Below are 6,718 nucleotides of genomic sequence, written 5' to 3' on the forward strand. Positions count from 1 at the left end.
GTTGGTAAGAATTTTTATAAATCTCTGTGACAATTTATCCTGAAAACTCCAAAACAAAAACAGGCCTGCCTGGCAAAACTTGCTTTCAAATGGATGGCAATTGATTTGAGATCAGTATGGCTGGAAGAACTATAAACTTTAAAGGGAATTTCATTTGTCAAGAAAATAAGAGAGCAATAAGGCTGCTTTTTTGCTGCAGCAAACAGTAAGCCAAAAAGACCACAGCAAAAATGAACCCTCTGTAGCTCATGTTTGGGTGGAGGTACGTGTTACTGTTGGAACTTAGATTGTTTATATGATTTTTGTCAAATATCTTTCAGCAGAGCAGCATTTTTTAGCTGTTTCTGATGATCTTGGAGTACTGCACATTTTGGAAATCAGTCAGGCACTAAGTGACGCTTCGAGGAATGAGGTTGGTAAGAATTTTTATAAATCTCTGTGACAATTTATCCTGAAAACTCCAAAACAAAAACAGGCCTGCCTGGCAAAACTTGCTTTCAAATGGATGGCAATTGATTTGAGATCAGTATGGCTGTACTCTCTAAAGATCACCTGTAGCAAAGCTGGCTTTTCACAGAGCTCAGACAGGAGGCACCTAAAGGAAACCTGGGCGACAGTCAACAGAATTCCACTGCTCTAACCCAGCTACATGAAAACACAGTAAAGAGTTCAGCACTTTTTGCCACATGCATAAAATGACACATGGTTTCATGCATTAAAACACTGCTATATAGTGCACAGTAACGTAAACATACTGAGTTTCTCTTTCTTTACACCTGCTTGTTCATGTTTGCGTCGGTTTTTTCCCTGTAAATTTGGTACTTCATTTTACACATCTTAGTTTCTGATTCTAGCTTAGTTCAAGCACAGTTTACAAACTGTTACTAGCATTACCATTTATTAATTCTCTTTTGAAATAAGGACTATCTGTACCAAAAAGCCATGGGGAAAATTGCGACGCTTCTAATTTCTCTTTATTTCCACATCATTTTCAGTTGTTCTTTTCCCCACCTCCCAGCCAAAGATCAAGCTAGTATTTTCATCTCGTTCAGTCTAGCAGTCTTGCCTGATACCTAGTCTGTTATTTTCACATCTCAAAATCTTCTTCCCATCCTATGCCAGTTTTAATTTAAGTTTATGTATGCACTTAAACAGTTTACAAAAATCCCATAAAGGTTTGCTATGTGCAAAGCTACATAGTGTAATACCGAAGTATGGCATTTTATGGTTTCTTTGTGCCTGAAGTTGGGTCAGTGAGGATTTGGACTAAGTTAGTGAAATCACTAACCTAAAATTGGTTTAGTTATTTCAGTGCAAGTTCCTGAAGGATGATCTACTCAGATTCAGTATAATAAAAATTATTTAACCCCGTGCATATTTGTACCCAAAATCAATTGGTTTCAGTCCATATCTTCATATCATTTTGCTGTATTTGGATAAATAGAGGTATCTGTGTTCCCAATATAGATAAACTAATACTAGCATTCAGATCATCAATAATTCTGTGTCTTTGGGCGTGTAATGACCCTTGTTTGTCATTGTGTTAATAGCATGCCAATGTACTTGATTATTTTGAAAGAGAAGTCAAATATCTGAAGCACTGTGAAGAAGAGTTTCAAGAGTATCAAGAGTTTCAAGCCAAAACAGAATCAAAATGGAGCTGGAGACACAGAGAGAGAAAACAGTAAGTATGTTACACTTGGAATTAAGAAAACTTTGTTTCTTTGGGTCTTTATAAGGCACCTGTTTCGTTAGGATTTCCCATAGTATTTTCAAAAATTGGGATGGACATAATCAGAATAGCTTAGCAGCTCTTTATTTCATATTTACAATTCTTAGGAGTGGAATAGATGCTCCCAGGTTACGTGAGTTAAGCTCTTGGTCAAGTAAAACTCCTGCAAGAGCATTAGAGCCTATGGACATTTAACAACTATGAATTTGCTTTTCTTTTTACATCAGTTGCTCTTTCAAAAAGTTACATTTTGGCAACTTGCCTATAAAAATTGCTCCTTCAAGTGAGGAGAGACTCCAGCCTTCCATTCTCTATTCACATAAGGATTTTGCCTCTCTGTTCTTTGGTAAATGGTTTAATAATACCAACTAATCAACCAAGGAAGTGACAATTCAGTTAATGCTGCCCTAGGTGATGCCTATTAACTTGTGATAGCACTGATACTATCCACTGTAAAGCAAGGGGGTTGCATACAGGTTTCAAAGCTTGACAGTGCATTATTGCCTGCTATGTGTTTTTCCTTCAGTGTATGACTACTCTACAGAAAACAAAAGAAGATATGGAGGAGCAAGAAAATGCAGACTATATTGTGTTTCTGGACCTGGAGATGGTAATGGATTTAGGACTAGTAAATGGACAAGAAATACTTTTCTCATCAGATGCTTAGAGCCCATTATTACCTTTAGAACCAGCAAGTTTATTTCAGGGCCTCTTTATTTCAGCAGAACATGTTTAGCTTCAGAAATAAAGCATCTTGCAGTTAGAGATCATTGTTTCACTAACTTTACCCATTTGCTTACTGACAATTTGGCTAGAGAACAACTGTTTTGGGCACATTTCCCCAACTATCTTTTATTAATACAGCTGTAATGAATAATCTTTCTGTTTCAATAATAGTTTTCAAAGTTCTGCCTGTCAGGACTCCACAATCTGCAAAAACCTTAAACACAACTCAGATGGTCAAACCAATATGCCAGTATTCACCCCTCCAATCTACATCCCCCTGCTCCCACCAGAGTGGAAGCCATTCCTCTCCAGTAGTTGCATTCACATAGGCCATCCAACTTCACTAGTCACCTCCAGCACGCACCTCCAGCCTCATCACCACAGCACTCACTCCTATTGAAAACTTGGGGACACACAGCAGGTTTGGGGTGGGAGGGTTGAGATGTCCAGGACATTTCCTGCTCTGGAGATATGATGACAGAAAGCACTCCAGAGCGAACACCACTCACCTGAGGGATGTCCAGTCCCACATCCCTAAGCTGCTGTTGAAGAAGGGGAGGCATGCAGGCACACGGGAACCTCAGACGACCACAGCAATCACAGTACTGCAGGAGATGGAAGGAGCAACTCCTCACGCAAAGGCTCTGCTCTCACCTAAGGGACTTAAAGATCAAAACCAGACCCTGAGTTGTTCTTATAAACCAATGAGACATTGCAGCTCATGAAGCACAGGAACAAAGATTTTTTTTTTTTTTTACACTAAAGATTATTGCCATCATTAGGTAGCTTTACCCATTACAAATGCCACAAGCATGCCCAAATGGCACATGCAGTCATCTGGACCACAGCAAGGAAAAGAGGTGGCCACCACTGCTACAAGTGGACCTATCCCAAGAAGATTGCCACAACACTCGAACAGCATCATATAATGCCACTGCTTGTGCACTCCAATGCTCCCTCAACAGCAGCAACCTCATTCTGTTCCCTTAAATGCAGCCACAACAAATATTCACCACGCTATAAAGTCTTCTACATATTACTTACTAGACTTAAATGATAGGGGAGCCCCTTGCACTTCTGCTGAATCCATACCTTGATACACTAGGAGAGGACCATATAAATTGCTGAACAAGTTTCAAGGGCTGCTGAACCAAAAGCACAGATCGGACCACACTATGCACAAACCCTTCAAACTTCACAGGCTTAACCACTTTTACTTGCTGGCATCAGATTAGGAAATGATTGTTACTTAAGACCAAAGCCATTAAAATATATTGTTCCCTCGAAATCAGTACTATTTAGAACAAACAGCTTTTACCAAGCACACCACGCCTGTTGAGTGTGTGCATTTCTGTCAAAAGACAAGTGCTCTTGAGAGGCTGAACGGTGTTATACAGAAGTTTTAATATTTACCAGTGTAAATGAGTAACAGCTCATGAATATTAATGTTCATCCTCCATCCACAGAGACGACTCTTTCATAAGCAGTGTTCTGCTGGTTGCTCAGTTCAATGGCCAGGTCAGACACCATGTAACTGAGCGCAGCCTGTCAAGCAGAAATTAAATCTATCAGAGGAGGAGAGATTAAACTCTATATGGGTGAGTTCACTCTTTCCATGACTCACCAAACTCTTTGAGGGTCACAGACTCCTGTCAAACAAATGTCCCTGTGGTCACAGTAGACACTAAAGCACAAAAGACGACTGACACACAGGGGATTTGCAGAGAGGATCTTCGGCTGACAAGCGATAGCCAGCCCCAGTGCTCTGCTTCATTAGAGCAGAGCGTAGCCAAACACGAAACAGGAGCAGTGTGAGCCTCCTGTGCACTGAAATAAACATTGCAAATTTGTTCTAGGTAGCGTTAAAAACAGGTCTTTTCAATTTTCTAGGGCTAAGATCTCCCCATCACGTACTTTTAACACTTTAACTGAACTTTGGTCAGATTTAAGATAGGTTTGGTGCCTCTGGATAGAACTTGGTTTCAAGAACAGTCTTTTGTTTCTTCATTTGAAGTTTAAATTAATTATAGTAATATTCTTTGTTCCTCATATCAAACTACCTCTAAATTAAAACTAAGGAAAACTCAGCAAGCACGTCCCTACCACCTGCAGCATGGTGTTTGTAGTCAGAGCTCAAACACCAGGAGAACACAGCTCACCAGCTAAATCAATATTTAACTAACAACCCGCTCCATACGGATACGTAAATATCCCACAACCGACTAATTAAAAAGCTCAGTGCTCTGTTATCAGGCCTGAACTTTGTTAGAACAGCATCATATAATAACACCATCTCAGATCATCTTCCGTAGATTTTTGATTAACAGACCTGCAAAGTACATATACATAAAAGTCAACCATATGGTCATGACTTCCCTGGAAAGCCCAACCACCTCCCCTCCACTGTAGCTCTGTAACTACAACCCAGAAGAGGCAGCAGCCTCAGCCTGAGCCTTGAGCCCCACCACAGGGGCACTCTTGAGAGTTTTAATTAAGAGAATATTCCAGAAAGGTGGATTTCAGCTGGGTTTTTCTAACAGTGAAGATGAGGCAACAGATCAGGGCTCTCCTTCCCCAGAGCAAAGCAGTCTGGGGAGCCACAGGGATCCCCCAGGGGACATGGAGTAGCCTTCCTGAGGGCCATTCCCCTCCTCATCTCTGTTTCCAAATAACACCAAGATCATGACATTATACACACCCCATCATGGTCTTTTATGCTCTCTAATGCAACCCTGGATGTCCATATACCTGTAGGGTCAGATTTGTTATCTCATGGCAGACTGTTCTGCAAGTCCATTTTGCCTAGCAAACAATAGGGTTTTCTGCATGGGTCTGAAAAAGTCAGCCAGAATGAAAACAGTTAACTCATTGTGTAGGGTGATATTTTAAAAATGAGTGCATCATAGTGACACTAAAAGTGTAACACCAGTCCTCCCCCCATGCAAAATAACCATCTTTCAGCTGTTGCTGGCTCCATAATTTGAGATAAAGACTAATTTCAAAAGACATTTTTTACTGTTAAGAAAACCGTGTAACTCTGGATGGGGAGGAAGGTGAAGGGGTTAAGGTCTAGCAGCAGAAATAGCAGATGTGTGTCTGGCTTATCAGATTTATAGATTTATTCTGCAAAAATCCTGGATATCTACTTCTGTTGAGGATCTTTCCCTCTATTTTTAGAACACATCCGAAGAGCTGCAGCTACATTTCTTGCCTGGTGCATTAATAATCACACACACACGTTTCACATTTGGGAAAGACAGATCTAAAGATCTGAAGTTTCCGAGGATACAGGTCCCCAGCGGCTTAAGGCAGACCAAGGTCATGCTGCACCCCCTCTACTCCACATCCCACACAATCCCTACCCATCTCGTGCACATTCCTGTAATTACCTAGTTTGGAAGTGATTCAGTGGCAGCTGGATCAGCCAAACTGCATCTGGCCAGTCCTGTTTGAACAACCAGCAATGGATTAAAACTCTACTGATGGGCCTAGTCCATTCCTGAACTCACTTTAAGTGTATTACATTCTTAACATTTGGCTGCAAAGAACTGCAAGGACCTACACATGCATTTCTGCTTTTCCCTGGTGACTACAAACTACGATTCCTGGTGGCTACCAAGCCCAGCATGAGGTCATCACTGGAAAAGCCCATACTTGGGTATAACAACTTGTTTGTATGTGGTTTTGCCGCAAGTCTTGGAACCATTTCTCTAAGAGCAGCTGCATCTGCTTCCTTTACCTGAGAAGCAGAGGTCACACCTGAAGGAAGTTCATACACTCCAAGGACATCAGATCTCTAGACTCAACTGCAGACTCTGCCCGCTCCATTTAACCTCTTCTAACCTGTGGAACAGGAGCTGTCCTTGATGTCAAACCTGGTTACACCAAGCAGACAACAACAAAGGTTAGTAGAGAGAAGTCCCTGGCTGTACCCACAGGGTTCACCAGCAGCTCTGCCCTGCAAAGCCCCCCCAGCCCAAGGCTGCTCTTCCCTATAAAAAAAGAGAAAAAAAAAAAAAGTTGATGACTATTTTGGTATAGGCTGTTTTAAATGTCCCAATTTAGCATTTCTAGATTAGGGTAATTCCCACACTAATCCTCTTCCTTAAGGATCAGTAACAATTCTAAGAAGGATGCAACTTGATCAGATTATATAAATAATTAGACAAAATACAATAGTATCTGTAAAAATACATATATAAGGTACAACATAAAACCAAAATACCACTTGGGAAAGGTCTCATAAAAAGACAATTTCTA

At 40.8% G+C, this 6,718-nt stretch overlaps 1 long non-coding RNA gene across 1 annotated transcript; it reads left to right on the forward strand.

The window, feature by feature from the left end:
• The first annotated feature begins 200 nt into the window (after nt 1–200).
• Nucleotides 201–2,516, forward strand: LOC106886488. The gene is made up of 3 exons (XR_001411664.1): nt 201–412; nt 1,551–1,684; nt 2,259–2,516. It is a non-coding gene; the product is annotated as an uncharacterized LOC106886488 (long non-coding RNA).
• Nucleotides 2,517–6,718: the final 4,202 nt, after the last annotated feature.

Source organism: Calidris pugnax, unplaced genomic scaffold, assembly GCF_001431845.1.
Source record: "Calidris pugnax isolate Ruff unplaced genomic scaffold, ASM143184v1 scaffold18, whole genome shotgun sequence".
NCBI classification, from domain to species: domain Eukaryota; kingdom Metazoa; phylum Chordata; class Aves; order Charadriiformes; family Scolopacidae; genus Calidris; species Calidris pugnax.